This window comes from Fundulus heteroclitus, unplaced genomic scaffold (assembly GCF_011125445.2).
Source record: "Fundulus heteroclitus isolate FHET01 unplaced genomic scaffold, MU-UCD_Fhet_4.1 scaffold_44, whole genome shotgun sequence".
Lineage (NCBI taxonomy): Eukaryota > Metazoa > Chordata > Actinopteri > Cyprinodontiformes > Fundulidae > Fundulus > Fundulus heteroclitus.
The window spans coordinates 248,994-276,127 of record NW_023396857.1 but is presented as its reverse complement, the minus strand read 5'-3'; the positions used below and the strand labels follow the sequence as shown (position 1 = coordinate 276,127).

Here is a 27,134-nt window from a genome sequence, read left to right as displayed (position 1 = left end):
CTCAATAATGACACGTTTCTTACTCCAACAAGAACAAAGCTAATAAATCTGATACACAAAGAAAAGACATTTAAAATCCTCATCATGTCAACAAAGCCTAATTTGAGACCCACTTGTGTTTTGTTTGCTAAGACACTAAACAGAACAGGCAGCAGGTCCTGATAATCTCTAAATGTTTTGCTTTCACATATTTGATTAATGTCCCTGTTGTTGTCCCGTATTTCCATCAGAGCCACAGCAGCGTTCAGCGTGAGATGAGATGTGCGTGGCTGTGAACGAGCCGCCAGACGAGCAGAAGAACAGGACGGCGACGTGTTATCAGGAGAGGCAGGCAGGCCGTCGCATGAGAAAGCAATGGCTCCTGCTGACACTCACAGCCAGACATTTATCACCGCGTCTCCGGGAATCCGATGGCCTCATAAGCACCCTTCTCTGCTCCCGTAAGAAATACACACACATCCATCCAGGATGAGAATGCCAAAACTCAATTAAACTGTTAATATTCATAGTTCTGCAGTAACCGTTTAAAAAGTCAAGATGACTGGCATCACAGAGTTTTCTAGCAATAAAAAATGTAGCACTTAGTTTCCTATCCAACGTAATGTGCACACATTTGTTCAGATGGGGACGTTTGTGGGTGTCTGAGGCACTTGAACCCAGCGTTAGTCACTGTAGCGACGATAAGCAGCGCTCTGCTTGGCAATGAAAGGCTGCTTCAAACCAGCTTTCAACCACTTTATGCAGAAAACCCATATTCCTGCTGGTTGTCTGCTGTGTGCGCGCTGCAGGGTCAGGCTGTTACACTTTATATTTGTTCTGCCGCTCACTGTATGTGAACCCAAACTAACCCGGAACAAAGGGTTTGTTAGTAGATTAGACATTTTATTTACATTTTAAATGCAGAGGCTGAACCCTGTAGTGATTTTAAAGCAACTGCTTTTGCTAAACAACCAGGATAATACTTCCAAATAGTTAAAAAAACAAAACAGCTGGACTTTTTTCTGAAGTTTGAAGACGATTCGCTTCCTATCCAGAAAGCTTTCTCAATTCAAAATGTCTGGAGTAATGTGGAGTTGCTTTATAGTACTGCCCAAAAAGGCCTTCTAATGGCTTAGATGAAAGCGAAACATCTTCAAACTTTGGAAAAAAAGTCCAGTTTTGTTTTTTAACTTTTTTGGAATGACCATGACCTGGATGACTGAGAACCTTCACCAGCATACAACCTGGATAATATAGAAAGTAGAATACTCTTTAGAGTTAAAGCTGCTTTTAAAAAAACTTTGCAATAACATTTTTCTCTCTGTTTACCGTATTTTCCGGACTATAAGTCAGACTTTTTTCATAGTTTGGCCGATCCTGGACTTATATTCAGGTGTGACTCATATATAAATTTTAAATGGTAATTCATACTGACCAACATGAACCAAGGAGTAAACATTACCGTCTGTAGCCACAAGGGGCGCTCTAGGCTTGTGAAATTTTGCTGCTCCTGTAACATTTAAAGATTAATTGAAAGATTAACTTATAGAACAAAGACTGGACTGCATTAATGCAGCAAAGCGCTGCGTGGTGCAGCTCTAAGGACCCAGACTGAGACAGAACCTGTTACTGGGCTGTCTGTGAAGCTAACAGCAGCTAGCGCTAGCTTATAGCTAACAGCAGCTAGTGCTAGCTTACAGCTCTGTTGTCCAGGTGTTTTGCAACTTCGCTGATGTACGTGAGCTTTATGTTGCTCTGAAACATCCGTGTCATACTGTTAGCTTAGCACGTGGCACCGCTACGCTCACGGTCTGATTTAGGTGTGATTCAGACAATGGTCCGTTACTCTGAAATGCGCTGAATAAAACCTGCTGGTAGGAGCTGCTAATTTACTGACAGGTATGTTTCATGTTCTTCAGCCGGTTGTGGATGCAGCTGTGTGATGTAATAAATCGGCTTACCAGTTTAAATGTCAGTTTTTAGTCTTGGATTGGGTGAAATACATGTGTACATAAATGCGACTTATAGTCCAAAACATACGGTACATATCTTTAGGATTAGAGCACCGTTACAACCTCAGAAGCGAACCTTAACGGTAAAATGTATCTGGAGCTACATCTATAACGCTTTGATCTTTTACGCGATTATTTTCTCAAAGCTCAGTTTTGCGTTAATTGATAATTCAACATGCAGAAGGTAGACGGTGAGTAAGAGATGTCATTTGATGTGACGTCGTCCATCGTTACTGAGAAAAGTTCTGGAAACCTAAAGTTCTGTCTGAGCCCTGACCTTAGCTCCTGCAAACAGAAAGCAGTGGGAATCGCACTCGCACCAAAGCCCGATGGCAGCGACCCAGGGAACCGGTGAGGAACTCACAGGGGCATCTTTCTGGGTTTAATGTGAAGCTGTAGAGTCTCCTCATGCTCCAGATTTTATACAATACAGCGCGGGAGTTTTGTTTTTGCATAATTTCCTGAAAACCAGCTTCTCACCTCCGGCTGCTGAGGATGAGCAGATCTAAAATGTCACTGTGGCTTGTTCCACATGACGGGTTAGCGTCTTATGTAACTCACTCATTATCTGAGGAAGAAACGCTTTTAGATCCCATGTGGCCTCATAACAACAAACAAAACGTTTCACAGACGCACCAGTTCAGCTGGAGTCGTCTGTGAGCTTCCCTCGGGCCGGGAGACAAGCGAAGAAGACTTTTCTACATCACCTTCCTCACCCAGGAAGTTATTACAAGGTTTGAGCGTTGATATGATAAAACACCATAAAAGCAGCACATCTGATTAAAGTGAGATAAATAAGAGGATGTTTTTACGGTCCAGCTTCTCATTAAGGCGTCTTGACCCTCGCTCTGCAGCATCCGGCAGAAACTAAAGTGATTCTACGCTGATTCAATCAAACTGCAGCAGCTGCTGAGTGCAGAGCCGGGGAAGCAGGAGACGGTTGAACGCCGACCTAAACGACCCAAATATGACATCAGAAACCCAAACGCACACGTGCAGCTGCAGCTCCTCTGTGGCTGCTGCTGGTTTAATGAGATCAGTGACCGGATTCAGGGAGGCCGACTTTTAAACGCAGCAACTCAACTCGAGCTGATCTGACGAGACAACGGCCCGGATTTAAGAACCCGAAGTGTTTAGAGCCGAGGAGGAGGAGGAGGAGGAGGAGGAGGAGGAGGAGGAGAGTAATGGACTGCTGACAGGCTGAGAATAGGGTTTGATAATTAACCTATAAAATCCAGCAATATCTAAAATGAAACTGCTTGCTGGTCTGGTGATGATAATTGGGTTTTTTGCTGGAAAAATAACAGAAGATTCAATCAAACTGACACCTCAGACCTGAGCTACCGGCCGCAGTTTGGCGTCTCAGAAACGTGCTTTCACTCGGAGAAGAGCGCTGTCACGTTTAAAGACGGATGCTCTGTAAAATAAAATACATAAGTACAGAATCTCCTGTTAAAACAAAGACATTCCCTCATGTAAAGACAGGATTTTGGTGACCAAATAGATGTAATAAATGAGCTTTCCCCTAATTTTATAAAGCATAGCCAAAACTAGATATTGAAATTCACAGTATGAAGAAAAAAAATTATTAAAGAGAAATTATTGTAACATTTATTTTATTCTACCAAAAAGTCCCTTGAGATAAAATCCTTTCAAATTCTGATGTAAGCATCCATTTCTCTTAAAAGTTTAGTTGCCTTGCCTTTTAAACTGCATGACTTGGAACCATTTTTGGTATAAATCAAGGGTTCCCTTCCTTTACACATGATCAGCCTGACTTTCACAAGAGTTAATATCATAAGATGCTTCCTGTCTGTCTTCTTCCTGCTCAAGCGCACCACCAGAATCATGCAGACACGTTTTTCTGTTGTTGTTGAAAACAATTATCCCACTTTGCTTGTCACTACATATTCACTGACTGACCTGGTCCTGTACCATCAGGCCCGGTACCGGTACCGGTCCAGTGGTTGAAGACCTTAGAGGCTTCCTGACATCTTTTCAGATCTGATCATAAATGTTCTACGGGATGGACACACCAGAACATTTGCTGATCTTGAAGCTAAAAGTGAAACTGACAGCATGACCTGCTTTCTGATTAACTTGGCCAACAGGGATTTTCTACTTGGTTCTTTATTTTAGCCTAAATATGGATAAATATATTTTAGGACAGAGGAGTCATGGCTGCAGGCATGGTCCCTGTATTGCTGCGCTATTCAAACCAGGAACGCAATAAAAGACATGCACGCATATTAAAGTTGGGACAGGAATTAATGTTCCATGACGGCTGCTTAACTTCCAGCGCCCATATTCAGTGACGTCATTATTAGGAAAAATCTTAGAATTTCCAGAACTCTATAATTTTTCTTAGGATTTTCCCTCGGTGAGATAAAAGTTATTCACAAAGCATGTTTGGCCTTCAGAGAACTCCTAAAGTAAAAAATGTTAGGAGTAGTGAGGAGTTTTAGCGAGCTGAGGAGTGTCTGAAGCAGGAAGATGGTGGAAACAGAGAGAGCTGATTGGCTGATCCACCACCTGAACAGAGAGACCTGATTGGCTGGTCTTCCACCTGAATGGTGCAGAAAATTAGCAAATTTAAAAAAATAAAATAAAAAATAACAACCTTTTTATCAATCACACAATCTTTAATATGTAGATAAGATAAACTTTATCGCCCTCATGGAGGGAATTTATTTAGTCTCAGCGCCCTGGCAGGTTAAAGGTTTGGTTCTAGTAACGCTTTATTTTTTTAGGATAAATTAAAAATAGGAAAAATATTGAATAATAAAAAGTGAAAAAATTTATAAACAATATATTAGAAAGGAATTTCAATATAATTGATAACAACACAACCCCTGGCTCTACAGGCATCAGAGTTTTAAGAGCTGCTGCTTCATTTTTGATGATCTCAGCTATTCTTAGAGAATTAGGCTCCAAGTTGTGCGATTTCTTTTAGAGATTTAATCACAGAATATTCATCTTACAGCTCAGAGGTTCCAAACCATCCAAGTTTTAATTTTGTAAAACATTCAAATACTTTTTCTGTTTGTACGACTTTCACTCCCGCCGTAGTGTTTGGTGCGTACATTATACACACACTTCCAAATTCCCTCCAGATCACCAAGTGTTATTCAGATCTGGATTTCTTTCTTCACAGTTAGAAGAGCTTTGGGGGGGGGGGGGTCTCTTGGTTTGGATAATTAAAAGCTGCAGGTCTCTGGGAGTGTGAACTGAAGCGTGGGGAAGGGAAACAGAAAGTGGACGGTGTGATGGACGGAGATTTAAGACGCTCACAGGGACGTGGGGACAGCAGCCAATGAGAGGACAGGTGGCGGCGCAGCTCCTGGACGCAGCCCAACGGCTGTGAGTGGGTGGAGCGGTGGGGTGCATCTGTGGGGCGTGTGTGATGTCTGAGGGCCTGAAGCCGGCGCTGAGTTCAAACGGACCACAGCAATCTGTTGACGGTGGACGCTTCATGTGCGTCCTCACATCTCTGAGTACCTGAGAATCCTGCCAACGTCCCAGAGCAACAAAAAAATAAATAAATAAATAACCTGCTTCAGAAAAACAACGAGGCTCCACGGTCCTGAATGTCTTCACGGACCGTTGGGAAGTCTCCTCGTCTCCTGATGATCCGCAGGGAGGACAGCGGACACGCGCGAGTGGAAACATCTACTTCCTGCCAATCAAAAGCTGAGACCAAGCGGTGGAGCAGAGCAGCTTGGGGAGTGACGAGGCGGCTTTTGATTGTCACACAGGCAGGATGGTGATGAGTGGGAGGTTCAGATGCTCTCTACGGATGAAGCTCTATCAGAATAACGGGATAATTTGAGTTTATTTAACACTAACCTCTGCAGCACTGCAAAAACAGATCTAAAAATAAGTAAAATGTTCCTAAAGTTAGTGTATTTATCCTTGATTTGAACAGGTAAATAAGATTATCTGCCAATGGAATGAGTATTTTGACCCCTAAAATAAGATAATTAGATAAAATGCACTTGAAATAAGATGATTGAGATGAGTTGTTCCTATTTTAAGTGCAAAAATCTTATTCCATTGGCAAATTATCTTATTTAGCTGCTCAAATCAAGGCCAATACACTAATTTTAAGAGCATTTTACTTATTTCTAGTTCTGTTTTTGCAGTGAGGGATGGTAAAACGCGTTGTTTTTAGTTATGTTTTTTTTTAAACAGAGATTATCTGCTGGAGGCTTCTTCTGCTTTCCAGCAGCAACCACTCAGGTCCAACAGGTGATGCTGAAGCCTCGTTTAGGTCAAGATGCACATTTTCATTCAAGACTAAAACACGAAAACACATTCAACCCCCAGTGGGTGGAGGCAGATGAGCGTTCACACTGAGCCTGGTTCTGGTTCTGCTGGAGGTTCTCCTCCCTGTTGAAGGGGAGTTTTCCTCTCCACTGTCGCTTCATGCATGCTCAGTATGAGGGATTGCTGCAAAGCCATCAACAATGCAGACGACTGTCCACTGTGGCTCCGTGTTGCATCAATGCAACCTGCTGGTTTCCTCACACACTTTTTAACTTTTTAACCAACCTGACTGGAGGGTTTGACTGAATTTGACTTTGTAAAGAGCCTTAAGATGACATGACATGAATTAGCGCTTTCTAAATAAACTGAATAGAATTTGAAATGGCGTGAAAAGCTGCAGCAAAATGAGCATGTGTGATCTGACACCATAGTACCATCAATGAAGATAAAAAGACCTTTTTAAAGCTGCGTTCTACATAAAATGTGTGTTTTTTTTTTATCATTACATAATCAGTGTATGCCACATTAATATTGCAGTTTGCAGTGATCATACGGTTGGACTCTGAAAAGCCCACTGAGACACCAGTACCAGGAGCACAGGAGGAGCAGGAGGAGGAACCTGAAGGTGAATCCCAGCAGAAATCCTTTTTTACAGCGTTCATCCCAGAGTTTCAGTTTTCTGCAGCTCTGTCCTGCTTGGACCTCTCAGGGCGCTTTTAGCATCTTATCAACGCTGTCCTCAGACTCCTGTTGTCACCAGTTCACTAAACACCTTAATGTGATAAACAGGTAAGCTGTCAATTAAGGCTTTTTTCCAATTAATGCACTTTACTGAGGTCAAGCTTTCCACCTACATGCCTTATTTAATCTGTGGTGAAATGTTCTCCTCTTTAGGCTACGGAACAAAATGCAACAACAGGAAGAGGAAACGCCATAAACTGGTTTCTGTCCATACCAGGATACGTTTTAAACTTTCATTGCTCGTGTTTAAGAGTCTTAATGGCATTGCAGCACCTTCCTTGGTCACTCTTTTATTGCTTTAATCTTCAGCTGGAGTACTGAGGTCTATAAAAGTCCTGCTGTTGGACCTCCACACATCCAGAGGTGACAGAGCTTTTTTTTATCACAGCCCTGAAACTCACTGGGTTGATCTTAAAGGTTGAAGAAAATAAAACTTTTTTATATTTTAGTCCATATTTCCAGAGCAAGGACCAAAAAACTCAAAGGGACATTTTTTTAATTGACAGATTGTGAACCCTAGAGATCAAAAGTCTCAGTTCTTCAGACCGACGGCCTGATGGGAGCTGATCCAGCATGAACCTGTCCACACAAAACCAGCACAGGTTCCTGCAACACCGCTGCAGCGCCTCGGATCACGGCGTGACAGGCGGCACCGACAGGCGGCACCGACAGGCGGGGAGATGAAGTTATTACTGCAGCGTTACAGAGAGGCAGAAAATTACAACTGAGCCAAAAAGAGCTTCAATAAAGGAGGGGATGAGAGATCAGAGGATGACAAGTGGAAAACGGAGTTAAAAATGAGAATAAAGCAGATAATGAACGACAGACTGAATGCAATGAGAAGGAAACAAGATCGAATGAATGAAGCTGAATAAAGGAGGGAAACAGAAGAGACGAGTTTGCAGCAGAAGGAAAGGACCTGCAGCTAAATCTGATACTTATAGCCCTGAAGACAAACCCCAGAGAACTCGGAGCACAAACAAGCCTTCAGAGACTAAATCTATCAAAGCAAATCTGCATGAATGATCAGCGGAAACACCGCAAATCAAATCAGGACAGGATCTGCAGGAAAGCCACTTGTTGCTGAGCGTCTTTGAGCTCAGAGTGTGAACTGATTCATTTACAGTTTTAAATATTTCAGGCGTAAATACTGAGGAGGGTTTGTGACCCTGGGCTGGATTGGATCTGAACGTATAAATAATTCCCAACAAATAAATTAGGATTCATCCACTAATAATTCATTGTGTTTGCTGGGCTTTAAACAGGCACTGCCGCCGTTTTCCATTAATGATCATATTCGAGTAATGAAAGGTTTCTCGTTCTCGGTTTTAAAAAAACAAACAAGGGACAATCATTTTTAAATCAGTGCTTAGAAAATAAAACAACATTAAAGCAGCAGGTGAGGAGCCCGGAAGGAATAAACCGATTTAAATTATAATTTGGTACGCATGCAGACCAACGATCGGTGTGTAAAGGAGCCGATTGATCCAGAGCGCCCGACCGAATCATTTACTGTCATAATGCAGGCAGGCCAGCGTTTTTCCCTGGACCTGAGGGTCTTGAAAAACCAAAAAACACAGCAGAACCACTCATCCACCCAACTGTATTCATTTAGTTACGGTTTCTACACAAATTCATAGAGAATCTGATGAAACGAACATTGACAGATGAATCGCTCTGCCAGGTCCAGTGACGTCAGATTGGGTGAAGTGACCGAGATGTGAGATGAAGTCTGCATGTTATATGTCGTTATTTCAGTGAGAATAAAGTAAATTATAGTGGAACCTGGATGGTTCAGCTTAATGCTTAAAGTGGAGGAAGGAAGCTGGTTGGAGGCCAGAAGTGCGAAAAGACGGGAACGTCAGCAGAAAATTGGCGTTACTCTCCTGGTTATGTAACATAATGGCACAGAAGGAACTGAGAGGCGTTCAGATTTACAGCCAGAGTGCACCGCCGACGAGCTGAGCACAGAAAACGTCTCTCTGCCGGTCAGGTGTGTGTTCGCTGCGTCTGAAAGGAAGACGACGGCAGAGGAAGCGCTCGCTTGCTTCTCGGCAGGCGGTCGTTGCCGCTCCTATTCTCCCGGCACAAGCATTACCCGTTCATAAATGATGCAGCATCCTCCAGCGGGTCCTCACCTGCCTGTCTGCCACAGATCAGGAGGTGAGCTCTGAAGGGGCTGGCCCGGTTCTTCTGGGTTAGAAGTACGGCAGAAGTAACGATTCAGGGATTACACGACATACGACGCACAGGTGTGCAGAAAAACAGGCGTTAGGAGCACAACGTAGATGCTACTTTGGATCTTCTCACACTTTCTCTAACCATCTAGAAACATGTGGCTGTGTTGGACCTGAACCAAGCGTTCATAACGAGGCTCAGCAGAAACTGGACTTCCTGCAACAACTCAGGCGCTACAGCATCTACAGGAGCTGCTGTTCAGTGTGACCAGAACAGGACCGGCCCAGACTGAACGTAACGACTGGGTCAGCCTAGAAGATGATCAGGGCCGACCTTCCCTCCATCCAGGGCTTGTTCAGGTCCAGGGTCAAGAAAAGGGCAACTAGTTCAGAAGAGTCCTCTAAAGTTAAATAGTTACGTAATATGCTTATAAAAAAAATACCAAAAACTGTTTGATCATGATAAAATAAAGTTATATACACCAAGCCTCCATCCTGATAGAGTTTTATGGCCCTTTTTGTGAATTAAAATAACCCCAGCACCGGGCGCCATTAACAGATATAAACAAATGTGGCGCCATCTACTGGCAGTATCACAGAATGCCGCAGAATGCCGGTTTGCTTAATTAATAAATCAGTATTAAATAATACCAGACTGAGCCTGACTCTCTGCAACGCCTCACAGTAAAGCAGCAGCTCAGCGTGATGAAGACCAACGTTATTAATCAAATAAAACGATCTACAGGAACTTTAAGAACCTCATATCAGAACATTTACTCACGTCAGTCAACTCTGCATCACATCTGAGCCTCGGCAGGTTTAGCGTCTGCTTCAGTGAACAACGTTCAGACTGGATTCCCAGAGACATTCCAGGCTTTTCCCTCCTGGAATAATATTTTTTTGTGTTTTTTTTCCACTGGATCGTGGACCTTTCTTCATTGTTTTGCTCAGAGATGCTAATAGCCGTTAGCCGCTTCCTTGTTTTAGCCCCTGCTGCACATGTGCAGTACGTGCTTCCTCTGGTATTAAAAATAAACACGAAATATTTTATTTACTAAGAAACTGAGCAAAAACAAAGCATAAAATACCAAAAACAATAATAATACACCAGCAGGACATGATAATCTTTCATAAAAACTTTGTATGCAACCAGAGTGAGCTACTGACATATAAATAAAAAAGTCAAAGTAAAGTGGCTTTGCACCTTTTAAACCCTAACTGTCTATCATGGTGGTGGTAGCATAATGCTGTGGGGATGGTTTGCTGGTAGCAGGTCGTAAAGTAGATAAAAAGGTGAAAGACTACCTCCAATTTAATTTCTTGTGTTCTGATATTTCAGTATTTCCTCTGATATAAAGAAATATTTCCATTTTTTCTATTTTCAGTATTTTGATCTGTGATAATTTTTTGCAGTACCACATCAAATGTCATCCTGAGACAAAAATAAAACAGCAGAATTTGCACTTGATTGTAATTATAGACGCTCCATAAACCCAATCAGTCCATCTCATAAGCAGTAACAGATGGTCCACCGGGCCCCGGTTCTGGTCGGACCCTTTTTTTCACCCTCAGCTCTGCTGTCTGGTCCTGCTGCATTGTGGGGTTTTGGATCCTGACATGTTTGGTTATTTAAAGTTCTGTGTTTTGGCTCTGAGTCACACCTGTGCGCTGCCTCCCGCCTGTCAGCTCCGATGCAACCCGACAGCGCCGAGGGACACCGGCGGCGCCAGACACTGCAGGGTCTGCAGGAACTTTACGTAACTCATGTGTGACTGCAGCTGTTGCAGCGGCGCGTTGATATGGTTACAGGCTCTTACTGCAGGTACGACACGCGGCAGGAGTTACACGACGCTACAACCGCGACACAGACACAAAAACCAGGCGGTAATTAACACTGAATAAAAACCATAGCAACAGGGCCTCCTAACCTGTGTAACGTGGATACAGACGAGCTGCAGCCCGTCTCAGGTGAGTGCCTGTACCAACATGTGGCAGCAGGATAATAAATAATTCATCAGTTGATCCTAAAATACAGCTCAGCCTTCCTCTGTGGATCAAACTTAATGACTGGTATCAAAGCGCTGGACAGAAAGTGAAAATCTCACTTCACTCAACTTACTGTGGTAATCAGACCGTTTTTTAATGAGATGGGATAGACTCGTTTACTCAAATTATGTCGACATTACTGTTTAATTTATACTTTTTCAGACTTATAATAGGTTTCTTTGACTTGTCGTTGTGAACTGAACACATTTACTGATCAGAATCACTCAATTTATTCTCTCTGGGGTCTTGATGCAGAGCCGATCGCTTGCTTACCTAGAAAAAAAATATCATAAAAGCAGCAAAAAAAAAAAAAAAATGCCACAGTCTGACAGCGGAGTCGTGATTTTATGTACGCTTGTCGATTTTAAGCAAAAAGATTTTAAACAAAAGGTCTGGTATCCAGTCAGTGAGGGTCTGCGTCCTGCTTTAACACGCCTGAATCAAACAACCGGGTCATTAGCAGGACTCAGTAGAACCGGACTGCATGTTAAGGATGATGATGATGATGATGATGATGATGATGATGAACTTTATTGTCCCAAAGGACATTTGTCTCTGGCTGCTGCAAAGTCCAAACCATGGCTGTCACATTACATTCACACATAAAAACTATAAAAAATTCCATTATAAGAAAATGCATAAAAGAAGCATGTCGCATTACATTCACAATAACAAAATAAAAAAATTATAAATCCATTATAAGAAAGATTAATATATAAAAGAAGCGTGTCCGTTTAGTTTAAAATCTTGGATACCATTGCCTATTCCACAATTTACTGTTTGAAGCTGCTTATTGCTTTAATGGAAAGCGGAACAAATGAGTTCTTAGGAATTCAGTCTACAGGCAGGAACTCTGAGACGTTTTCCTGCAGGAAGAAGCCGATACTCTGGATAAAGAACATAAATGTTTTCTGGGCCTGTCTGCTTATTGTTTCATTGAAGATGATCTGAAGTGAGGCGTGCTGCTTGACTCCCATCAACTTCACAACTCTTTGAGTCTTTTGGCCCGTTTACACGACATTTTTTTAACCGAGCCGAGACCAGTCCGAGCTCGGTAACTGAGATAACTCTTGTGTGTTAACGGTCAGCAGACTGAACCGGACCGCGCTAAACATAACCAGATCGCGCTAACTGCAGACCAGTTCCTGAGCAGGTCTCAGACTGTTTGTTTTTTTTATCCCGGTTTTCTGATAAAGAGCGCATGAGCAGACCGCATCATCCCCTTACAGTCAGCTGACTGTCCGTGTTTTTCCGGCGTGTCTGGCTGCACGTCCCGATTCACACTCCATTCAGACAAATTTCAGACATTCATAATAATACTAGCTTCCTTAACGTGCCACACGGTTTCCAGAGATGATTCTGCTTAGCAGCGTGATGAACCTCAGTGTCTGTTGTTGTTTCCTGCGTCTGTAAATCCTTATTAGACGTTTGTTTCTTTTCCACTTCCCAAAAGCCGACTCTGTCTAACCATAACATCCTGAATGTTACGGGCGCCGCCGTTTTGATTTGCTCGGTCCCGCCTTCAATTCCAGAGAGCAGCAGTACCGCAGATCGCCACTAGGAGGCGAGGAGCAACCAAGGAACCGGGATAGTGTGGTGTGTAAACGGTCGTCTCGGCTTGGTGAACTGATCCAAGCTCAGACTGGTCTCGGCTCGGCTCGATTAAAAAAAGTGTAGTGTAAACGGGGGTTTTGAGACAGACAGGTTACCAAACCAGGCAGAAACGACGTACCTAATGATGCTCTCTATCACAGCGTGGTAAAAGAGCAGCAGGACTTTCTGACTGACACCAAACGGCCTCAACCTGCAGAAAACGTAGTCAACCTGAGCAATCCACGATGATTTATTGTCAATTTGTAATCCAAGATATTTGTAGGAATCTACCTGGCCAATTAACTGATTATGGATGACCACTGGAGAGGGGTCTCCAGCTGCATTCAGGTTAAAGATCAGTTCTTGTGGGTTTTTTTGGACCTTAAGAGTCAGAAAGTGTTCCTCACATCACTGAACAAAGGTTTTAATCTGCTGTCTGTAACTAGTTAGAGGCTGAGAATCGCTGTGTCATCTGAACATTTCAACATACAGTGGTTTGGTGTATAAGAACTAGAGCACTTGATGTATGAGGTGAACAGAACAGGTGAACTGACACACCCCTGTTCACCCTGACTGGGAATGACTAATAAAGAATGATAAAATATGGATTAACATTCATTTTTTTCATTGTAGACAGAACGTGAGGCTGGAGAGTTTTAAAAGCCGAACTAAAATCATCAAAGAGCAGTCCAGCATAAGCCTTGTTGTTTTCTAGGTGTTTAGCCACTAGATGCATTAAGCTATTGCACGCATCATTGGTGCCTCTCTTACATTTATAAGCAAATTGGTACAGATCTAGTTGTGGACCCACATCTGATTGTAAATAATTTACCACCAATTTTTTTAAGACACTTCGTCACAACAGATGTTAAAGCGATAGGTCTGAAGTCTCGTTTCTCCTGTGGACAGAGCTTTTTGGCAACAGGTATAATAATTACCCTTCTTCCACAAAGATAGTACAGTTTGAGCATCAACAGGTCTTTGAAAAATTGGTTTCCAAGCATGTGTTAATTCATCTGCAAAAGTTCTTAACAGGAAAGCAGAAATACCGTCTGGAATACCTGATCGACGGTAACATGATGAAAATCCGTCTGTCCCATTCCTGTGGGACCACATCACAAAGGATGGAGTCATTTTCAGCAGAAATGTCACGATTATTAAACTTTAGCCAGTTCATCCACAGTATAGATCCATTTTTGTGAAGGTTTCATGTTGACAGACAATTTCATCGATTTCCACACGTCTTTTGAGTTCATTGATATCAAATTGTCCTCAATAGCCTTCTTATGATGTTCTCTTGCTTTGTTTAGCTTCTGATTTAGCTCATTTTGTAAAGGTTTTAATTTTAAAAGCTTGTTTTTTTTCCGGTTAAAGCAGTCTTTAACCTCCTTTGTGATATAAGGCTTGTTATTGGGGTAGATCTCGGTTTCTTTTGTAGGTATAACAATGTCAACATGTGTGGCAGTGTCCAAATTTTGCTCCGCGTAGAATAGATTCCAGTCTGTAGATAGGAAACCACCTTTCAATGTTTCTATGCAGTCATCATACCAGATACGTTTTAATCCAGTCTGAGATGTTCTCTGGTGTTTTATTTGTTCCTGTAAAACCTCCTCATACCGTCTCCTGCAGGGTTTTATTTAGCCGGCCTGCGGGACGTTTGTTCTCTGGCCGTTTTCTCCCAGATATCACTAAACCTGTCAGGCCAGTGGTTCTTAAGAGCAGGACCCGAATGCAGGCAGGAGGAACTTTCTGAGTAAAATAATATAATGAAAAGTAAAAAAGCAAAAACTTACTGATGAAAGCAAACAGGCTTGGCATAGTATACAGTATAAACCAGCAGAGAGTAAATGAAAAACAGGATTTTAAATAGCAGGGGAAACAGGTGGCAAGCATGTCTGATGATAAGGCGACAGGTGAACTGAGAAATAAAGTCAAATTAGAGGTTAAAGGTCTTCAGGAGATAATGTTTTTGTAGATTATATTAAATTCTTGAAAAGAGCAGGTGTTGTAAATAGAATATTAGTTACTGATCCAGTGCAATGCACCTAAAGCCAACTGCCATAAATCAAAAACACGAAAATACTTTATAATAAAAGAGGAACAGGTGAACTGAATAAGTTTAATTAGTTGGGGCTATATTGGGTGCGTTGCTTTTGAGTCGGTCGGGACTAACGAGTCGCAGATTATGTCGTCTTTGCCTTTTTGCATATCCAGTTTCCATCTTGTTGGACAGTAGGACAAAACATGGATGCTCGCACTGTTTGTTAAAACAGTAACAATGACTATAACGCTGTTCTAGGCGGTATTTTCTGCAGATAAATGGAGCTGAAACATCCCGTCTGATGAGCGCTGAGAGGCAGCACCTGTACGACCGACTAAATGTTACATAAATAATAGAGAGATGCTAAAAACAGACAAAGTTTGAGGTTTTCCTCGATGCTGCTGTGAGTAGCGGCCATCATGAATGCAGAAGTCTGTTACCGTCCTGTTTCACTGACTTTCAGACTCCTAATACCGACTTTAGGGGCCGTTCCAGGTAAATTTTACAACCTGGAGGTCAAGAAGTCCGACCACCGAGGACTCATGGAACGCAGTATAAGAAGGAAGCTGACAAACTGAAAGAAAATAGATATACAAGGACATAATATGACTGAAGGCACAAGACTCCACGTAAAATAAATGCAAGAAAACAACTAGAAGGCAAAACGTAAGACCATCCAGTAACTAGAAACAAACAGTTATCAAATTATTATTATTTTTTTTGGGGGGGGGGGGGGGTACGCAGCTCTAGTGGCTCGCTTTTTATGAAAGTAGGCTGACAGGAAGAGGAAGAGAGACATGCAGCAAAGGACCATGGGTCGGATTTAAACCCAGGTCGACCGCATCGAGGACTAAGGTCTCTGTAAACGGGTCGCACTGCACCACGAGCACGCCACATTTAATAAATCTAAAACATGAAGACAAGAACCTTATGGCAGGACCCAACTGGCAAAACTAATAACTAAATATGGCAAGACATATAGCACATAAATAAACAACAAGAAAAACATGAATCTAAATGTAAACCATCATGACAAAACCTCTGAGCTGCAGTCTTTCTGTTCATCTTTCCGTCACATTTTCCCCTAAAAAACGAAACAACGAGGTCCAAACCAGAAAAAGATCCACCTGCTTGTGTTTCTACTTTGTTTGTTTTTTTTGTTAGATCCACAAAAACCGCCTAATCACGCGTCACTCTTCCTCTCAGAGAGAAAGCAGCCCAAATCTTTTCTGTAATGAAGGAGCCAGAGAGGCAGCGCTACAGCAGACAAGTGACTGAAAAGACAGGAAGACACTGCAAATGTCCCAGGAGGACAATCAGGATGAGACAGAGGAGGAGGAGGACAAAACACTGAGCAGGAGAAACACACTGAGGATGATTGCCACTTTGGTTATATTGTTTTTCGTGTTATTTTAGGGGGAAACTCTCAGACTGGATGAATCTGCTGCTTCTCTGAAGGAAGACTTAGTGACATTTAAAGTGAGCTTCAAACTACAACCAACTCAACCTTACCTCCTGCAACAAGTAGAAGCACTGCAAAAACAGAACTAAAATAAGTTAAAATCTTCTTAAAATTAGAGTATTTGTCCTTTATTTGAGCAGGTAAATAAGATAATCTGCCAATGGAATAAGATTTTTGCACTTAAAATAGGAAAAAGTCATCTCCATCAACTTATTTCAAGTGCATTATATCTAATTATCTTAAATTAGGGGTAAAAAAAAAACTCCTTCCATTGGCAGATAATCTTATTTACCTGCTCAAATCAAAGACAAATACACTAATTTCAAGAAAATTTTACTTATTTTTAGTTCTGTTTTTGCAGTGAGGAGAACCCGCTCACTTGAATTAACAACAAGCCCTGATCTGTTTGTCCACTCTTCCATTATTATAACAGATTTATGGAGATTTTGGGGTTTTCTGCTGACACATTCTCCCACCTGACCTGGATGAATATAAATGGATGCCTTCTGACTGTCATTTGCAAAGAACTTTGTGTATTTTTCCTTCCACTTTCTAACCTAAACACGATAGCGATAGTCTCCTACTGCGCGTCCGGTTAGATTTCCATCACACTGTTACAGAAATACTTTGTTTCTTCATTATGTGGCTCATATTCCATGCCAAGCATAAGATAAGATGTAGATAAATGTTCTGAGTGGATGTGGGGACTAAATGTGTTGCATAACCAATCTTTGCTCGGTCATAGCCACAAGGCTTTAAGGGGATGTGGCTTTGCCTTTTCCCAAGTGTTTTATTTAAATCTAGGAGTGTGAGGAGTGGCAGCGATGAAAGCGCTGCAAAGAAACCCCCAAAGAGAAAAAAAAAAAGGTTGAAGGATGCTGAAAACAGAGGGGTGGGGGGGGGGGGGTTACTGTTTTACAGCAGCGAGATGAAAGAACAAATGCAGAGGATGAAGATAGGAGATAATGGAGGAGAGTCAGTGGAGAGGGAAGCAGGGGAGGTAATAAATAATCCAGCAGACAGTATATAAAGTAGAGCAGTAATTGGACATGGCTCATAAAACAATAAACATGTTGTGAAGGCAAACTTCAATCTGCAAAGGATAAACTCTGATCGCTGTGTTGTGGGAAGGACAGAGGAGCTGATAGAGCTGAGGCTGCATGAAGATGAAACAACAACTGACTCCGATCTTTACGTTGGCACCAAGAAATGCGCCATCACTGCTAAATCTGATGGTGTAGCTGAGAGCAGAAAGGAGGAGGGAAGCCCCTGAAAAGCTGGAGAGACTGAGAGAGGAAAAGCCCAGGGAAGCCCCGCTGCAGCTTCTGCAAACAGGAGGAGGATCCCCCTCCTCTGCATGCTGCAGCCACAGCCTCCTCATTGAAACTACAGTCACACTTCATGCCGGATGCTCCTCTCTGCAGACCTGCAGACCTGCACCAAGCCTGCAGAGCCACAGATAACATGCCACAGTGCCCTGCCCTTCTTCAAATCACACCTCAATGATGCTGTTTAGGCTAAATGCGATCATTTTAACGTGTAACTCCATGCGACCAATGGGCTGCAACAAACAACGTTAAAGGGAGAGCTGCTTTCTTGAGCTCAAATTTCGCGTAAAACCAGCTGAGATTATGCAGAAATGTGGAAATAAAATTGAGGAGAATGTTGATGCTGTGCCAGTTTTATGGGCGCTTCATTCTGCAAGGCAGCAGACGGAGGAGAAGTGCGCGCAGCTCCATGTTTCTGCGATGAGCGGGTGGGGATGAGAGGAAGAGCGTTTAAAATCAAATCTGATCTGTGAATGAAACATACATCAGGAGGACTTCTGACTGGAAATACGGATAAATGGGATGATTTGTCCTGAATCTTAAACAAAGCGCATCTTTTATTTCTGTTGCTCTAAAAAGCCCAACCAGATCCTGCTGCCCGATCCTTCCATCCAAAGAGGCGCGTCAATGAAATCTGAGAATTACTACAACCAGGAAGCAGCTCAAACAACCAGAAAAATTTTAATGTATTATTTACAGTTTTCTCAGAATAATCCCGTTTTATATAAGAGAGTCGGAGCTTTTTCCTCTCTCTGAAAGCTGTCCGAGCAGAAACCAGAGTTTGTTTTTGATCCTAGGACACCGCTCGGTGTCCCAGCGCTCCCCGGCTCCATGCGCCCACTCCCCCTGGGAGCTGAACGCTCATTAAACCGGGAGCCGCTCCGGATAAAGGGACCTTAACGTGAGTAAAACAAAAACCCAGCTGCACACCTTAAATATTTCACCCACGCTCCTTAAAGTTGGAGAGAAAGGCGGGACGAGGATGCGCTCGCAGCGTCTCTCATGACAATCCTTCAACAAAATGCTTCTGCGTAATCAATCACGGATCAACACGGGATGTTTACAGGCTTTAAAGCAGCAGCAGCAACACTTGCAAAGAGGCACGTCCCCCCCACACACAGAGCAGCTCCACATGGCCCAGAATCAGCAGCCAGGGATGCCCGCAAGGAGCCAAGAGCGCAGAAGAAGCGCGCACAGCACAAAACGCGCACGCACCGGGCGAAAAATGCGCAAAAAAGGAGGAAGCACTCACCGTCACTTCTAGCGCCAGTCCGCAGCCTAAGCAGAGAGCATGATGGAGTGAAGGAGAGGAAGAGGAGAAAGTGTCCTCCGCTGCTCGACTCGCTCCCAGCGCTCACACACAATCAGAGCGCGCAGGCGGGCGGGGTGAGGAGGAGCGCGGCTGGCCTCGGGGGCGCGGATGGATGCCGAGTCGGGACGTGAGCATGGGCAAGAGAGGAGAGGGGCGGATTAAGAGGAGATGGAGGTCAGGAGGAGTAGAAGAAGGAAATGCAATGAGTAGGGGGAGGGGATAAATAAAAGGGAGTGATGGAGGAATAAAGGGTGCAAAGAAGGGAAAAGTGAAAGGAAGGAGAGAGATTACAAGGAGAGATTAGGATGAATGAGGAATGGGATGAATAATGAAGATTAAAGATACTAAGAAAAAAGAAGACATGAGAGAAATGGGACTGATTTAGTGACTAGATGCTCTGCAGCGCACATCCTCCTCAAGTCCCCTCTGTTCCCAGATGTTAAACATCTTATTATGACATCTGGCACTTTAATATCTAAATGTGGATATCAGCAGGTTTCCCGGTTTGGCACCGTCTCCGTAGCCCAATAACTGCAGCAGGAGGGCCTGAGTGGAGAACAGAGCAGAGGCCCATCAGTCAGAGCTTCCAGCATAACCAATTACTTAAGCCCTGTGCCACATTTCAGGCTCCTGCTGACCGAGCAGGCTGGAAACAGTCGATCAGCAGACGTTAAATCCTCCAGAGTTCATCCACCGGAGTCGATCAGAGTTTACGCGCAGCTCCCACCGCTCCTGTTTCTCTCCAGAAATGCACTTTATGTTTTGGTTTAGCTGCTTATTTCTGTAATGGTGCTTTACAGGGAGGCTAAGATGCCACATTTCTACAGATTTACAACATTAATTAATCTAGAGCTGAAGCCTATTGATGAAGATGTGACACAAGGTTGAGATGATGAAGGACTCCACCTCCAAACACGTTCATTTTCACATGGCTGCGACACAGAATGCATTCCAGTTCGCCTCCAGCTTTTGTAACACAGTTACAAAAAAAAATCAGTCAAGGAAACAAAACAAAACACAAAAGCATCGCAATATGAAGAAAAGTATAAAGAATCGAGAAAAAACAGCACCTGCCAACCTTGACAACACGAAGCAGTCTAAAAGCGCTCGATTGGTAACGAGCCAGACGTGGAAATTCAGCCAGAAATGCATTTTAACAGATTTCTTTTAATTAATAAACTGCTGATGCCGAGGAGAGAGTAATCATATTTGTGAAACGTAATAATTTAAGTTTCTGTACAAGCAGCACGCATGCCTTTTACCTAACAGTGGTTTATAATGCTCACGTCATCTCAAGATGATTCTGTGCTTCCTTTAGGTCACTCAACCATGGAAATTAAACTTACGATAAAATCAGCCTAAATCATTCCTTATTTCTTATCCAGGATGTTAGAAACACTCCCTATAAACAATCATTCCTCTCCATCAACAATGTCTTAGTCACGTTTTTCTCTTTTCAAACCTAGAGGTACGGTCCAGAACTACTTTGGTTCAGAATGTATACCGTGTTTACTTCCTGGTTCCTCAGCCAATCATATGAGAGTTCCCAGTGTTCCCAACACAGAGCGCAGCATTTGGTATTTTATATTTGCAACAAACATGGAAGCCGGTAAGAGAAGCGGACCAGAACTAGAACAGAATACAACATCATAGCTATATCTGTCCTGTGGAAGTAAAAATTCAGTGGAGTTTCACAGCAGCAACGGAACGTCGAGGAAACTGCAGGCTGTTGTGTTATTCTGATCTGATACACTAGGTGTCATCATTACTTACTCCTCCATTAAAGGCATACTATGCAACATTTTTCAGTTAATTAATGTGTTCCATACCATTTTGGATGATTAAATGAGTCATTTCAGGTCGAACAAAGGTTTTCTCGGCCGCCCTGGTGGTCTGTGGGGGAAATACCGCACTTGTAATTGCAGGAGCTCACAGCCCGCACACACAGGCTCAGAAGTCTCGTGCAAGACCGCGAGAGTCGGTCTTGCTTTACGGCGAGAACTCCATGTGTTTTTGCCCTGCCATTCACTATATGCACGCGCGAAAGCAACAACAAAGAACCGTGTGTTAACGTCAAATAAACATGCAAGCATATCGAGTATTATTGTTATTATTTTTTTATTTTATTTTTGAATGTTGGCGAGATGGTACTGCGGCGGCCGCCTCGCCAAGATAGCGCTGCGAGAAGCTTGATGTTCATACTTTCACTGTGTTAGTCATTGTTTGTACTGCCGTTTTTTCCACTTTTCGTTGCGTTCGCCTGTCTGCTAAGCTCAAAACAACCGCGCCTGGCTTGATGGAGAAACCAGAACAGCTGAGCATCTTTACGACAGTGCACTTTTACTTTCGCCCTCTGGGGGGAGCCTCGCTGGAAAATCAACCCCGGTTGCATAGTATACCTTTAAGATAACTATAACAGCTGTAAAACTGTCAGATAAAACCTGCCACCTGGTGCCAGACACGTCGTCAAGAGTGTTTGTCAGAATGTTTCATGCCGTCAAGAATGATTTATCAAGATGTAGGATAGCAACTGTTTAAAATCATCAATATAAGCCCCTGTCTGTATTTCTTCTTTGAGAGACCAGGATCGTTATGATGTATTGTGTAAACTGGGCATACTGTAAATCTCAGGTGCAGCGAATCATGACACTGAAGCAAGAGAGCTGGTAGCAAATAGGCCAGAACCATCAGCGCTATTTCTGAGACATTTGGACCACAGTGAGAACCATTGTGGTGGCAAAGATTGCTGGTTTAAAACTCAGTGTGTCCCAATGGCTCCCTGAGCAAAACCCTTGACCACAGATTACAACTTGTGCACCACTCAGTGTCAGGAGCAAACTGTACCTATATTAATTGGATGATTAAGGAAATAACCCTTAACCTGGGGTTATTCCTGTCTGTTACAAATATTAGTTTTATTATTGGAAAGAATTGAGAATGGCAAAAAAAGAGACTAAACAGAACAGTGCAAACTGATGCTATGTTAGAAATGTGAATACATGTTGCAATGGCTTGGAGATGTCAGGGTGGATGTCATAGTTGTTATTTATCATATTTGCTTGTCGTGTTGAATGCTTTGACACTAAGACTGATGACTGAAATTTGTTTGTATATTTATTTCAAACAAATTGAGTTTCACATTTAAACATGATTAAACATTTGCTCTTAATTTGTTTGAACAGGAGGTGGGCAGAAGTAAATACTTATATGACCCTACACCCTTCCTTTTATATACAAGTTACTTTATGCATTATACTTTACAAAACAGAAAAACACCAATAAACAGGACACCTTGTTCCTTTGACAACCCAAGACATTAGATATCCAAACGCATTGTTTTATTCATAAATTATGTTTACTCAAATAATACAACTTATTGAAATCAGAAAAGCAAAACAGAAGAAAACTAAGAACCCGTTTATGTATTCACATGTATATACCTACACACATAAAAACATATATATATATATATATACTGTCTACTGTTAAATCACTGCTGCCCTTTATCCGGAAACTTACTGCATATTTGTTTACATTGCAACTGTCTACTGTTAAAATCTCTGCTGCACTTTATCCGGAAATCAATTGGAATTTATCCTGTAAATTACTGCAATTTATTACTGCATTTTAATCCTGTACTGTAAATTCACAGCAATGTATCCTGTAGAGTTAATGCATTTTTTCTGAGCTGTATGAAAACGAAATTTCGTTCTGTGCATACAAAATGACAATAAAGAAAGTCTAAGTCACATATATATATATATATATATATATATATATATATATATATATATATATATATATATATATATATATATATATATATATATATATACACGTGTGTGTGTGTGTGTGTGTGTGTGTGTGTGTGTGTGTGTGTGTGTGTGTGTGTGTGTTTATAAAGAGGAAGAATAAGAAGAAGTAATTAAACGTGGGCAGCATTTGCCACCATTATTTCTCCGTACCAGGAGCTTTCAGAAACCCCTAAAACCAAAATGAGTCCTCAGGTTAACATCAGTACTGAACTGTAAATGACAGACGGTCACAGGAACAATGAAACTGTAAGGTTATTGACCTTTGGCTTCAGGCTGAGAAGCAATTTTCACAAACTGGACCCACTTCACCCACAGTTAGTGCTCTAAAATGCACACAGATGCTCAAATTACACCACAAACAGTCCACTCGGAGCTTTCTATTGCCACAGATCAATGATGTGTTGTAACGCTCAAGACGTGAGAGCTGCTGTGACATTTATGTAAATGTGGTGCAGAGAAAGCTTTGAGTCTATAAATAACGTGTTTATTTTTATTCAACGAGAGCGGAGAAGAGAACACACTCGTTTGTATTTCTACCCTTGTTAGGACTTCGCAGTGACTCCCATTAATTTAACTGCATCGATGCCGAGACCTAATAAATACACAGAAAATTACAATATTCCTAAACGTACCCTTAACCAAAGGTTAAATCAAGCCATACCTTTAAACCTAACGCTAAATCCTGTAAATGGGGTCTGCTGCATTAGACCCAGAGTTAGGTCCTCATAAGAGCCTGGTTGGCCGAAAAAACCAGAACATGTCCTGAATAGGCTTAAAAACAAGTACAGACACACACACCGCAGTCCTTTTTTAGAGTAATGATTAGATCTGATGTTTTAGAGCTTTATACAGTTGTTGCATGTCTCCAGTCACATCCCTTGGTGTGAATTAAGTTGAAGGAAACTGAGTTTACGCTGTTTAAGAAAGAGGAAGAATAATAATAAGAAAATATATGTCCCAAACAGTAAAGAAAAAGTTTCATCTTAATAAACATGCAGGTTTATTAAGCTTTGCAAATTTTTTAAATTTGTAAAGCTGTCCAAACTGCCTCATGAAAATATACGTCATAAATATTTTTGTAAAATATTCTAAACCTAATACAGATTTTTCTGTTTAGACAGCAAAAAATCTTAATAGAAAAATCATTTACATCATATAATTTTCATTTAGTCTTTTTTTCCCTCGTTCGTACTTTTAAAGGGATCTCACTGTATAAATAAAAAGTATGATGACTATAAATGGCCAAAGAAACGAAAAAAGTTAAATAAACTAAAGGAATGCAGGTTATTCACACAATTTAGGTGAAAAACGAATTGTTAGTTATACTTCTTGAAAGATATATTTCAGTAAGACAACTGAAATAAGTGAAAAATGTGCATAACTACATGAAATTGTTCCTGTGTTTATTTAGAGTTATTTCTCTATATCTTTAATCTCATTAATTATAATTTGTTATCTAATTATGTATTAACTCTTTTTAGTGCCACACCATGAAACTGATTGTGATTAAAGAAACACTAGTTTTTAGTATGAACAAAACAATGATCAGTTTCCCCACCCAGACTTCTCAGTTTAACCAATATTTTAAGGGCTCCAATCACTCTGTGATCTTCCCCTGAGCAGTAGGGGGCGCTATAACCAGGGAATGTATTCAAAAGTTGAAATACATCCTACAAAATTCAACTGATCAAAGTATTCTGCTGATCTTGTTTTTCTGCTGTCGGTGCAATGCATTTTACCACTGCCGCTGTCTGTTTTAACCTGTAAACTATACTTTTATATACATTTACATTTCTTTGTTAGTGATTTTATTACTTTTTAATATATAGTATTTAAACTGTAAAAAATACCCTTCTCCCATTTCTCTATATGGTTTGTGTCTACACTGAAAAGGAGAAAGTCGGCAGTCTTGTTACACAATGAATAGTGACTATGGGGCTTGAAAGGGTGATGTCACAACTGCACTGTATTGTGGGATACCTGGGCATCGGGAAATGGACTTCTGTTTGTTTACATAGCCTTCATCCAGAACGCAGTCTTTGTTTTCTGGGTTTAAAAAGCTAAAATCATGATGCAAACGTGCTATGTCATTAACTTGTTTATGACACAGCACGATCGTTTCGGGAAGAAGAACAATGGATTGAGACTTTTAAGTTCACCAGGATGGAAGCACAGCCGAGGAGCTCGGATCTCTGAACTAACAAATAGATGCCCTGGATTGCAGCCGTGAGAGGAGAAAATTTCATCGCCATATCACGATATATGTGTGTATTCATGACATTTTCAGACTGGCATGTTTGAATCAAAGCTTGTTGTGCAGTTTTACATGGAGCTTTTAGCAGGCTGCTAGCGTAACCTAACCAGCTGAGGCGAGCAAAAACAGTAGGAGTGAAGGAGAACCCCTATTTCCTCCACACGTACGAGATTAATTTACATTACATTACATAAATTGGAGGTTATCTGTGATATTTTATTATAACTGAAGTAACAATGGGCATGTGTGCCTCTCAAAGCTAGTTATGCTGTTTCACATGCTATGCTAGTAGCAGGCTGCTAGCATAGCATGCTGAGGGTAGCAAATGAAGTAAAAGGAGATTCTTTTTGAACATTCCTTTGCTAATATTCCAGCAGTACCCCCCCCCCCCCATACCAACAAAATAGGCCAATTTTTTTTACTTTAATCTGTTTTAATCCATTAAAGCTGCTCTTAAAATGTATAACACAAATATGGGTTCATTAATCAAATATAACAATGGTTTCAAACAACTAAAATGATTAAACAACAGACTGATTCAACATAGCCACACTTTTTTTTAACTATATAATATTAACAACAATATAAATGGATTTTACCCCGACTCAGGCCTGCAGTCAACTTTTAACTGGCTATGAACCTCATATGGCAAAATCATATCAAACCATTAATATTAAAGGCAAACTTCAGTTACATTAAGTTTTGCACTTTTTTCAGGAGTTTATTATTAGTATTCAACATACTTTTGACCGAGGGTACAGACCAAACAGGGGCTCTGTTGTCACATTTAGAATGATGTAGAAGGCCTTTATGTTCTGGACAAATAAAGGCAAGGCTGTTCTTAAGCTCTCCCCCTGCAATACTTTGATGCCTCCCTAGTGGTGCGCCCCACTATTTGAGAAGCACTGATCTAGTAAAACATACAAAGGATTTCAGACCGACAGCGCCTGCCTCTAGATTTTAAAGCATTACTACTTCAATGTATCTTTGTAAGAGGAAAAGAAAACAACATTCTTATCCTTTTGTAAGGCACCAAAAGCTGACTAAAAGCTGATCTAAAGTATATTATCCACAAGCTTTTTTGAGGCCTCTTTCCCTTTTTCATTGAAAAGTGTTTGCGTTTCTTTTTTCTTTTCCTTGTTTGTCTAACACACAAACAGCCACACACCACGCTGAGAAAGAAAATTAAATTGTGATAAGTGGCCTTGCCAGCTTGAGTAAGCCGAGAGGAGGCGGAAGAAGGACGGCTGGAGATCTGCCTTGAAAGCAGAAAGCTGTGAGCAGGGAAAAGACGAGGTGAAAAGGACAGAAACAGAAGGAATAAAGGCCAAGACTGTAAGGAACAAAAGAGGCAATAATTTTAGTACAAATTAGATGGATTAACTTTAAACCAACACTTGTGTCCATGAAACAGAAAACAACAATTATATCTGAAAGTCAAGATCCAACAAAAATAAATATGCATCTTTTCTGGTTGTTGGCTGACCTGAGAAATTCTGTATGAAACAGTCAGGAAATGCGGCTCCGTTTCCTTAAAATCGTGAATGTGAAGTGGAAAATGTCCCTACAGAAATGACAACAAAGACACGCCCAGAGGTTCAAACTAGATATTTTAAATCTGTAAATAAATAAATACTGTCAACATGTTTGAAATTCTATTTTTGATGTTAGCATTATGAAGCTAATTACAAAACAGGATAGCACTAATAGTAGCATTGTTTGGCTAACGCTCCACATAATTGATCACAGACTCCACAAGAGAGGCCAATAGTTAGAGTTGTTTGGCTAAGTAGCCACTGAACTACATGCCATCTCAACTTGATATCAGGACAAAAAGGCTAATAATGAAGATCTAAACTATAACACAGTGGATCTTCAGCAGAGCTTTAGGTGGGCCAGTACACACCGGTACAAACAACGTTCATTTGACCTCCAGATGGCTCAATGATCTCAGCAGATATAATAACATTAAAATAACAAAGCTTCTGTACATATAAGTTCACTTTGACATAAATTCTGGGTTTTTTGTCTTTTATGCATTTTTCGTTAAAATAAGTCTGTTCTTTATTCATGAAATTACTCACAGCAGGGAGAAGTAAGAGCAGCGA

The 27,134-nt window shown here is 41.4% G+C and overlaps 1 protein-coding gene across 1 annotated transcript in view; it reads right to left on the bottom strand.

Annotated features, from left to right (window-relative positions):
- slc8a2b (solute carrier family 8 member 2b) overlaps positions 1-19,124 on the bottom strand; it is a 208,993-nt gene extending 189,869 nt beyond the window's left edge. Inside the window, exon 1 of the mRNA XM_036131588.1 lies at positions 18,898-19,124. The gene's annotated coding sequence lies outside the window, so the exon portion shown is untranslated. The remainder of the gene's footprint in view (positions 1-18,897) is intronic.
- Between the last annotated feature and the right edge of the window lie 8,010 nt (positions 19,125-27,134).